General features: G+C 44.4%; 1 pseudogene; it reads left to right on the top strand.

The window, feature by feature from the left end:
- Positions 1-6,078: 6,078 nt before the first annotated feature.
- LOC119000923 (keratin, type I cytoskeletal 18-like) lies at positions 6,079-7,273 on the top strand (annotated as a pseudogene).
- The last annotated feature ends 4,045 nt before the right edge of the window (positions 7,274-11,318 follow it).

Raw genomic sequence — 11,318 nt, 5'->3', positions numbered from 1 at the left:
GACTCATGTATACATGAGAATTTAATATTTGATAAAAATGGTATTTTAAATTACTGTCCCATGATGTTGAAACAGTTAGCTATGCTCGGAAAACAAAGTTTAAGAGCTATTTCACATGTCTTACAAAAATGCATTCCAGGGGAATTAAAGATATTACAAATAATAATAGTCAGAGATATTCCACAAGAAAGTATCAATGAATAGTCGTGTAAGACTTTGTAAAAATGACACCATGAAGAAATTCCCAGCGGATCTGGGGAGTAGGAACACCTTACATGTCATGACAAACAGAAACCAGTAAATCTGAAATGGAAAACTGTGAAAATAAAATTTGAAGTATTTATCATACTGTAAAAAAAGCCCCTCTGTAACAAAGGTGAGCAACTGAATAGAAAGATGAGAAGAATAACATAAATAGGCAAGCGATTAATAGAGGAAATTTAAATGATTGATAAACTTAGGAGACAATACCTACCTCACAAATAACCAAAGAAGTTCAAGTACAAATAACTGCAATGTTCTTTTTGTTTACACAAAAGACTATCAAAAACTAAATATATATAGAGAATTCTCAGAGCCCCAGGGCTATGGAGAAACATATCACCCAGGGCCAAATTATGCCTTGCAGGGGGTCCTGTACACATCTGCCTTCCTGAGTCCCCTTTCCATAAAAAATATGAGAAAGCATACCTTATAGTTGCATGGGTATATAAAACATACAATCCAGGCTGGATTCATTGTATATTGAACATTCATTATTACTGTATTTTTTCTCCTGACTTTAAAGGAAGTTACAATATTTTCATGACCCCTGACCCCATCATGGGCCCCAGGCAGTGTGCCTCCTCACCCATCGGCTAAGTCGGCCCTGAGAGAACCTTATGGCACTGACAGGTGCACACACTTTTTTGGTGAGTAATTTAGAAGCATCTACCAAAAATAAAAATTCATTTTAGATCCACTAATAATATTTTTAGGAATTTATCCTATAAAAATACCCCTACAAATAGGCAATCATACATGTATAAGGAAGTTCATTACATCATTCATTCTTCACACTTGCAAAAACTTTAAAACAGGCTAAAGATCCAACATCAGGAAATGGTTAAATTAATTTTGGCAAGGAGAAGACAGGCATATGTGGACTGATGTGGTAAGTTCACTTCAATAACTTTTGAAATCTGAAAGTCAGTTTAGAGAATAATATTTAGTAGGATCACATTAATGTTTTACACATGTTCCCAGAAACTGAAAAGATATACTACAAACTATTAATATGGTTATCTCTAACACAGCAGAGTTGGTGAATACCTCTGAATTGTACAAATTCTTATAACGAGCATTCATTACTTATATAAAAAGAAATATTTACATTTTGAAGAAAATAAGAAATATTTTTCTGTTTTGATAAAGTCTGGAGCTCCTCTGAAGAAAGCAATCTTCGCACACCGCTGAGAAGCTTTAAAAGATGCTCAGATGACCAAGTAGGTTTCTTCCCCAGCCATCCTGCAAATGAGAAGGGCAAGAGGCAGCAAAATTGTCAAAGCAACTGAAAACCACAACCAAACAAACCGAAATCAAAGACAGCTGAGTTTTCCCCATGAAACTATCGTTGGCTGCTGTGCAAAGAACAAAATGAAGCTTTCACCTAGTCCTGCAAAAGCTTTCCCGGCTCCTGAGCCAGCATTCATCCAAAGGACAGGCGGGTGCTGGGACCCAGGAGCAAAGTTCTGAGCGACAGTTAGGAGAGTGGCAGTTGGAGTGTGGGGTGGGCCAGGGAATCCCACTACCTGGGTGAGGGGCTCTGAGTCAAGTCCATCTGCCAAGCTTCGCACTGATCAAAGGGCCACGGCCACTGACCTCAGTGCTGAGTCCCAGCGAGACCGACACCTGAGTCTCCAAAACTGACTCCACGTCGGGGTGAGTCCCGGCGCTGCAGCGTCCTCCCCACCATGCCATCACCTCTCCCAAGCAGGAGGAAGATGCCTCTGACACTCCACCAGGGATCCCGCACATTTCTCTTGAATGAGTAAGACTGTTCATGATAAAGGAGGCATCGGTTTTTCCCGTGGGTGATGATGACGTGGGTGCCGCCCCGCAACAGGGAGATGCCCCCGCTGGGATGCAGGCCAATGAGGAGCTGGGGAGGCCTGAGGCAGGCTGTTTGGTGAGAGAAGTCAGAGGACGAGGTAGGGGGTGGCGGGGACAGGACTGGGAGCAGACATTTGTCCTGAATGGAGACCGCTGCTGAGAAAACGCTCATTGCTACATTAACCCACACATAAAACTTCTAATTAGTGCCTGCCTGCTGTGTGCAAGGTGTGGAAAGTGGAAGAAACACAAAGAGGGAAAAGGCAAACGTCCTTTCCTCCATGTGTTCGTAGTACAAGGGGCAGGCAAGGCCCAAAGGTGCACCCTAAGGCAGAAGCAAGGAAGAGTCAGAGCAAGGAACAGCTGTTCGAGTTAGGCTGGACAAAGGAGGTGTGACTTCTGGCATGGAAGCTTCCTGAAGGAAGTGAGCTGATTCTGGAAAGATGGTTAGGGCCAGGTGTGCAGTGCTTCCAGACAGAGAGAGCACCCTGAAGGGGCGGGAACCTTTTTTCACATTCAGAAAAAAGGACTTGTGTCCACTTCATAGAAGGTATGAATGCAGTGGGAGAGACTCGCCATTATGGCCCTTGAAGGGAAAAAAGGAAAAGGTCAGCAAGATTGTGAGCCTTGGCTCTCTCCCCTTGCACCTTCTCGCAGTTCCACAGGTCTCGCACACTTTCTCTCTGCCCAGCCTATGGCCTCTCTCTTTAGTTTGCTAATGTTAATAGGCAACCTGAACTAACTTTATTTTTTCCAAGATTACCTGTGGGCAGGGAAGGGGTCATAACAAATGACTTGACCCGTCTGGTCAAAAGAAATGCTGCTTCCTCTCTGTGTTTTATCCGCCTCAGAGTTGACAGGGATTAGGCACTCACCACACGTGAAAGGGGCTTACGGCCTTCCACGCGCTCACTCTCAGAGCCCTCATGTCAGTCGGGAGAGGCGTTATGACAGATGAGTGATGGAGACTCAGAGACACAATGCTCCCGAGAAGTGCAAAACCAGGGTAGGAACGGCTGGAGAACCCTGAGCTGCCCCTACTCACCAAGTCACAAAATGTGGGCAAGACTGCCTCTCCGAAACCAGCTTTTGATATATTTCATGCATCTGCTGTTTTTTTTAATGTTTTAATTTCAGGAGTTTTAATTAATGAGTCATGCAAATTTGACTACATGCTGAACTGGATAATCCCCAGGGAACCAACTTTCTTTCCCTTAGTGTTAATAATAATAAATACTCTTGGAAGCCCCCCCCCCCCTCATCCCGTCCCTCTCTCCGTCTGCGATCTCCCTCCTGGCACCTCAGGAAGCCCTGGCCGGGCCCACTGTGCTCGGCTCACACTCTGACTGAGGCATCGAGGAGGGTGGACAGTGGAACTGGGCTGGAAGCTGCCCTGACAGAGCCCTCCTGACCCCTTTTCTCCCACCCATTTTCCTCACCTCCCTACCTGACCCTCCATCACCTTCTCAGTCTAAGAGTCCCATTTGTCCTCAGAGCATAGCGCTCTAGGTCACTCTAGGATTGTGCTTTTTCAACCTGTGTGCCACAAGAATTTTAACAACATACAATACTTGACTATTTGGTCAGGGGCACTGACCTCTTTTCCCCTAGACTGTCAAAAAAAACCCACAAAAAACAGGTGACACAACAATAACCACCTGGTGTGAATGAATGGCAATTACACCTATTTTTTATCAGATTGGCCAAAATATATTTATCGGGGTGCTGCAGAATTTTAGTGATTAACTTATGCGTGTTGTGAGCTGAAAGGGTTGAAAACTGCTGCTCCAGTGAAATGGGGGAAATGACCCACAGGTCCGGCTGCCCCCCGCCATGGACGCCAAACCAGTGGAGCAGGTGGGGGCGCAAAGAAAGGGGATTATTGAGACGCCAACAGCCTGAGAGGATGGCAGGCTCACGCCTCCAAAACCAGCTTAGCATCTCAGACACCCTAGCTAGGTCATAGAGGGGAACAGCGGGGGGCAGGGGTCTACAGAAATTCTGGAGACGTGCAGTTNCCCGTCTCCCTTGTCCCTCTCTCCATCTTCGATCTCCCTCCTGGTACCTCAGGAAGCCCTGGCCGGGCCCACTGTGCTCGGCTCACACTCTGCCTGAGGCACCAAGGAGGGCGGACAGCGGGACTGGGTTGGAAGCTGCCCTGACAGAGCCCTCCTGAGCCCTTTTCTCCTACCCATTTTCCTCACCTCCCTACCTGGCCCTCCATCACCTTCTCAGTCTTAGAGTCCCATTTGTCCTCAGAGCATAGCGCTCTAGGTCACTCTAGGATTGTGCTTTTTCAACCAGTGTGCCACAAGAATTTTAACAACATACAATACTTGACTATTTGGTCAGGGGCACTGACCTCTTTTCCCCTAGACTGTCAAAAAAACCCCACAAAAAACAAGGTGACACAACAATAACCACCTGGTGTGAGTGAATGGCAATTACACCTATTTTTGATCAGATTGGCCAAAATATATTTATGGGGGTGCTGCAGAATTTTAGTGATTAGCTTATGCGTGTTGTGAGCTGAAAGGGTTGAAAACTGCTGCTCCAGTGAAATGGGGGAAATGACCCACAGGTCCGGCTGCCCCCCGCCATAGACGCCAAACCAGTGGAGCAGGTGGGGGCGCAAAGAAAGGGGATTATTGAGGCGCCAACAGCCTGAGAGGATGGCAGGCTCACGCCTCCAAAACCAGCTTAGCATCTCAGACACCCTAGCTAGGTCATAGAGGGGAACAGCGGGGGGCAGGGGTCTACAGAAATTCTGGAGACGTGCAGTTTCTCAGGTCTGCTCTCAAATGGTCCCCATGCTGTCGCTTGCATGTGTCGTCATGTCATCCCACTGCTCTAGGTCCAGTTTTACTGCTCTCGTTCAGAAGCGGGACATGTAGGCAGCGCTTCTGCTGGCTCCGATGGGAATGGCTAACCTTTGCCCAGGTCCTGTTGTTCCTTGGTCAGAAAGGAACTTCGGCTGCTTTATATCTAGAAATCACCATAGGGAAGCTTTCAATACGTGATTTTTCTATCAGTCTGTCAGTACAACCTACTCTATAATTATTGCTTGATAGTGTATTATGTTTTTTATTTTCAGTCACTGTTACCCTAGTATACCTGAGTTTTGTGGTGCTACACCTTTACTGCTTGCAGGAGAAGCCCCACTTAATGACTTTGAACTGTGTGCCAAGCACAATACTGATGAAATCTTCACACAGCCCTGGGGTGGACAACATCATCCTCACTTTACAAAGGAAGTGAGTTGTGCCCCGGCTGGTGTGGTTCCGTGGATTGAGTGCTGACCTGCAAACCAAAAGGTCGCTGGTTCGATTCTCAGTCAGGGCACATGCCTGGGATGCGGGCCAGGTCCCCAGTTGGGGGTGTGCAAGAGGCAACTGATTGATGCACATCTATGTATCTCTTGCACATCTATGTTTCTCTCCCCCTCCTTCTCCCTCCCTCTCCTCTCTCTAAAAATAAATAAATAGATAAATAGATAGATAAATAAATAAATAAATAAATAAATAAAATACTTTTTTTTTTTTACAAAAGGAGCTGCATGGCAATGAGGGGGTTAAGTCACCAGTCCTTGAGCCAGGTACTGTCTACTCTATACCACCACCTCCAGCTGGGGGACAATTTTTAGAGCTGAAAAACTTTTTATTTCCCTCTCGATTTGATACTTTCTCCTCCCGTTCTTATCTTTTTGTTTTTCTCCTCCTCTTCCTTATTCTTCTTCTAATTAAAATTTTAAATGCATGCACGTGGTGAAAAAATTTTAAACAATACGAAAGAGTGCAAAATGGACAGTGAGTCTCCCTTCCTCATCACTTCTGCTGCCATCAATTGTCAATTGTTTCTTGTCTAAATGAATAAAAAAAGTACCACACACACATGTAACTTTAAAATAACACAACATGGTCGTGTTCTATACACTGTTCTGTAAATTGCCTTTTCTCTCTTTTAAGAAAGTTATACTAGACTGCAGCTTCAACCTGAGTCTCGGCTTCTCATCTTCCTCCCTTAACAACATGAGCTTCAGCACATGCTAAACCTTCTCCACAAGCTACCGAACCCTGGGCTCCGTGCAGTTGCCCAGCTACCAGGTCTGGCCGGCCAGCAGTGCAGCCAGCATCTATGCAGGCACCAGGGGCTCAGGCTCCAAGATCTCAGTGTCCTGCTCCACCAGCGTGCAGGACAGCTGGGGATCTGGGGCCTGGCTGCAGGGATAGCCAGGGGTCTGGTGGGCATAGGGGGCATCCAGGGCAAGGAGACTGTGTAGTACCTGAGTGACCACCTGGCTTCCTACCTGGAGAGGGTGAAAAGCCTGGAGGCTGATAATCAAAGACTGGAGATCAAAATCTGGGAACACTTAGAGAAGAAGGAACCCCAGGTTGGAGATTGGGGAGATTATTTTGAGACCATCAAGGACCTGAGGGCTCAGATCTTTACAAATTCTGTGGACAATGCCCACATCGTTTTGCAGATTGACAATGCCCATCTTGCTGATGATGACTTCAGAGTCAAGTATGAGATGGAGCTGGCCATGCTCCAGCCTGTGGAGAACGACATCAATGGGCTCTGAAAAGTCACTGATGACAGCAACATCATGGCTGCAGCTGGAGACAGAGATCGAGGCTCTCCAGGAGGAGCTGCTGTTCATGATGAAGACCCACAAGGAGGAAGTAAATGGTCTACAAAACCAGATTGCCAGTTCTGGGATGACCGTGGAGTTGGATGCCCCCAAATCTCAGGACCTCGGCAAAATCATGGCAGACATCCAGGCCCAGTACGACAAGCTGGCTTGAAAGAACTGAGAGGAGCTAGACAAGTACTGGTCCCATCAGACTGAAGAGAGCACCACAGTGGTCACCTCGCAGACCCCTGAGATAGGCGCTGCTGAGACAACACTCACGGAGCTGAGACGTAGGGTCCAGTATTTGGAGATGGGCCTGGACTCAATGAGGTATCTGAAGGTCAGTTTAGAGCACAGCCTGAGGGAAGGGGAGGTGCTCTGTGTCATGCAGATGGAACGGCTCAGTGGGACCCTGCTGCATCTGGGGACAGAGCTGGCCCAGACCCAGGCAGAGGGGCAGGCCAGGCCCAGGAGTATGAGTCTCTGCTGAGCATCAAGGTCAAGCTGGAGGCTGAGATGGGGCCTCCAGCCCATTTCTTCTTCTCCTAGACAGAAATGGGGACTCGGGCTATGTCAGAATAGCCGGGGGGCAAGGGTCCATCATTCCCTCTTTGTTGCAGCCCCCCGAGTCCTTCCATGATGACCTCCCAAGTGGTCATGTCTGGCTAGTTTGCCCCTCCTCTGAGGGGTCTTACCTGTCAGAGTAACTGACCAAGCTTTGGGGGCAGGGGGATGAAGCAGAGGCAGCATTTGCTACCAGAGACAAGCTTTGTCTCCTTAGTGGCTCTCATTTAGGAGGTCTCTCACTCATCCTTCACCACGGGGGGGTGGGGCAGTTACAACTCCTGAAACCAGGCAGAGCGGTCCCCTACAATGCCCCACAGGACTATGGATGGCAGAGTGGTGTCTGAGTTTTGAGGCACTGAAGGCAGCAGAAGGGGGTCATCCTGTGGCCGGGTAGAAGGCGGATAAAAAGTTCATTGAAAGATTTTTTTTTTTAAGTTATATTAAAGTATAATTGACATGTAACATCCATTACTTTCAGGTGTATAACACATGATTTTGTATTTGTGTAGACTGTGAAGTGATCACACATAAGTCCAGTTTACATTCATCACCGCACATGGTTACAAAAATGTCTTTTGTTGTCATGAGAATTTTTAAGTTCTACTCTTTCAGCAGCGTTTAAATATGTAATGCAGTATCGTTAACTATGGCCACCATGGCCTTCACATCCCTGAGTTACTTATTTAGGAACTGGAAGTTTGTATCCCTTGATTCCCTTTGCCCATTTGCCCATCCCCACCTCTGGCAGCCATCAATCTGTTCTCTGTATCTGTATATTTCTTTTTTGTTTAGGGCTATTTTTTTAGATTCCACATGTAAGTGAGATCATACGGTATTTGTCTGTCTTTCTCTGTCTTGTTTAAATTAGCCTAATATCCTCAAGGTCCATCCATCTTGTCCTCTTTTATGGCTGAATAATATCCCCTTGTGTGATAAAGAACATTTTCTTTATGCATTCATTCACTGATGAAGACTTAAGTTGCTTCCATATATGGGCAAGTGTAAAGAATGCAATGAACATGAGGGTACACATATCTTTTCAAGTTAGTGTTTTCATTTTCTTCAGATAATACCCCAAATTGAAATTGCTAGATCATTTTTGAGGACTCTCCACACAGTTTTGCACTAATGGTTGCACTAATTTACATTCCCACCATTAGTGCACAAGGTTTCCTTTTCTTAACATCCTCACCAAAATGTATTTCTTGTCTTTTTTAAAATAATAGCCATTATAACAGATATGGTATAACTGATATAAGAGATACCACATTGTGATTTTTGATTTGCATTTCCCTGATGATTAGTGGTGTTGAGCATCTTTTCATGTACCTGTTGGCTACCTGTATGTTTTCTTTGGAAAGATGTCTATTCATATCCTCTGCTCATTTTTGAAAAATCAGGGGTTTTTTTGCTATCGATTTGTATGAACTCTAGATATATATTTTGCATATTAACCCCTTATCAGATACATGATTAGCAAAATATTTTCTCCTGTTTGGTAGGTTACCTTTCCATTTTGTTAATGGTTTCCTTTGCTGAGTGGAAGCATTTTAGTTTGATATATTTCTACTTATTTACTTTTGTTTTTGGTGTCAGTTTCCCAAAATATCATTGCCGAGACTGATGTTAAGGAGCCTACCACCCATGTGTTCTTCTAGGAGTTTTAGGTATTTAGGTTAATACCAGGGGTTCTGGCATTAACATTCAAATCTTCAGTCCATTTTGTGTTCATTTGTGTTTAAAGGAGGAGATAATGGTCCAGTTTCATTCTTTTGCATGTGGCTGTCCAGTTTTCCTTACACCGTTTATTTAAAAGATTGTCCTTTCTTCACTGTATATTGTTGAAAATTAACTGACCATACATGCATGGGTTTATTTCTGGGCTATTCTTTCTGTTCCACTGATCTGTGTGTCTGTTTTTATACCAGTTCTATACTGTTCTGATTACTATAGTTTATTGTATAGTTTGAAATCAGGGAGTGTGATGCCTCCAGCTTTGCTCTTCTTTCTCAAGATTGCTTTGGCTATTTGGAGTCTTTTGTGGTTCCATGCAAATTTTAGGACTGTTTGTTCTATTTCTGTGAAAAATGCCATTGGAATTTTGATATGGATTGCATCAAGTCTATAGATTGCTTTGGTAGTGGAGATATTTTAATAATATTAATATTTTAACCCATAAGCATAGAATAGCTTTTCATTTATTGTCTTCCTCTTTCTTTCATTAATGTCTTACAGTTTTTGGTATATAGGTCTTTCACCTCTGTGGCTAAACTTATGGCTTACCCCCCCTTAATTACATCTGAGATCTTTTCTTTTTTTAGTTTTAAAGATTTTATTTCTTTATTTTTAGAAGAAGGGAAAGGGAGGGAGAAAGAAAGGAACAGAAAGATCAATGTGTGGTTGTCTCTTACGTGCTCCCTGCTGGGGACCTGGTCCAAAACGCAGGCATGTACTCTCCCTGGGAATTGAACCAGTGATCTTTTCATTTGCAGGCCAGTGCTCAGTCCTCTGAGCCACACCAGCCAGGACTTGGGATCTTTTCATATCAGCACGTACAAGAGCACTGAATACTTTTCTATCCGAAGTCCTTACTTTGCTTGACATAATCTGATGCTAAAGCCCAACAAAGGTATTACAAGAAGAGAAAATTATAAGCCCACCTCACTCATGAACATAGATGCAAGAATCTTAAATATTAGCTAACCAAATCCAGCAATATGTGAAAAGAATAGTACATCATGGCCAAACTGGATTCATTCCAGGAGTTTCAGTGTTAACATTCAGAAATCTGTGTAATTCATATATTATTAATAAAGAAGAAAAAGCATTAAGATCCTTTTATAGAGAAAACCATCAGATAAGTTCTACATTCACAATGAAAATAGGAATTGAAGGGAACTTCCTTAACCTGCCAAAGGAAATCTACAAAATCTATAGTGTTAGAAGTCATTACAGTGGTTATGTCTTCATATAAGTTCCATGTGTGTGGTGGTGGTGGTGGGGGACTCTTATGGTAGTAATGTTCTATTTCTTAATTTGATTGCCCCAGTGTGACTACTTTGTGGTTAGTTGTGCAAGAATGAGTTGGATACTAACGTTGTAAAAAAATTTTACAACAAAAAAAATTGTACGTCTCAGGGGGTAAAGGATGCGACCAGAGGTATGGGAGCTGTCCAGAACAGGAGATGGAGATCGGTGAGAAGAGGAGAAATGGAGAAAACAGGGTGTTGGGCCATTATACACGTGGCCGTTTACCCCAGTGAGGATGGCGTCCTTTGGTGGAGAGGAAGCTGTTGAGCCAAGGGCCAAAGTTTTCCATGCAGAGAGGTTGTACCTTCGAGATGAGATACAGAGGGGAATACATTACCAGGAAAAAGAGATTGTAGAGAATGAAATTTCATACCTAAATGCCCCTCACAGGGTACATTCTTCTAAAATAAAGAAACAATATTCTCTACCTATTCTCTTTAACCACTGTTACAATTGGCCTCAATCCCCACTAACAGCCCTGGAAAGTAGTTTATATCTTGTTTTACTACTGGGGAAACCTAGACTCAGAGTGAGGATGACTGAGCCACAGCCCAGGCCGGGGAGCTGCTCTAGAGGCTGGTCCAGATGTGATGCCTAGAGCAGCCACCATGTTGACAGCTAGTCCAAATCATGGTTCCTCTATTGATCAGTTAACAGTAAAATAGGGATACTAATATCTTGTTCCAGAGTGGTCATAAGAACTAAATGACATCATAGGCATTCAACGCATTTGTTTTGCCCCTCTCCACCCTCAACCCATATCATCAACACGTTTGTCAAGATCCCTCCAAGTATATCAAGTCCAAAACCCCAGGATCATCAAGACAGGTACTCAACCACACTTGACCAAGTAAAGCTGAGGAGAGACAGACTCCTCTTCCTGACTAGACATTAGCAGAAGAGGGCTGGTTTTTGATAATGAGCTTGTCCTAAACCTGCTATTCTGGAGTGCGGTCTAGGCCTTGACCAAGGCCCTTTCTGGGAGTCCTTGGGGTCA

Source organism: Sturnira hondurensis, unplaced genomic scaffold, assembly GCF_014824575.4.
Source record: "Sturnira hondurensis isolate 20B ecotype Veracruz unplaced genomic scaffold, ASM1482457v3 Scaffold0016462, whole genome shotgun sequence".
In the NCBI taxonomy this organism is placed as follows: Eukaryota; Metazoa; Chordata; class Mammalia; order Chiroptera; family Phyllostomidae; genus Sturnira; species Sturnira hondurensis.
This window is presented reverse-complemented; position numbering and strand designations above follow the sequence as displayed.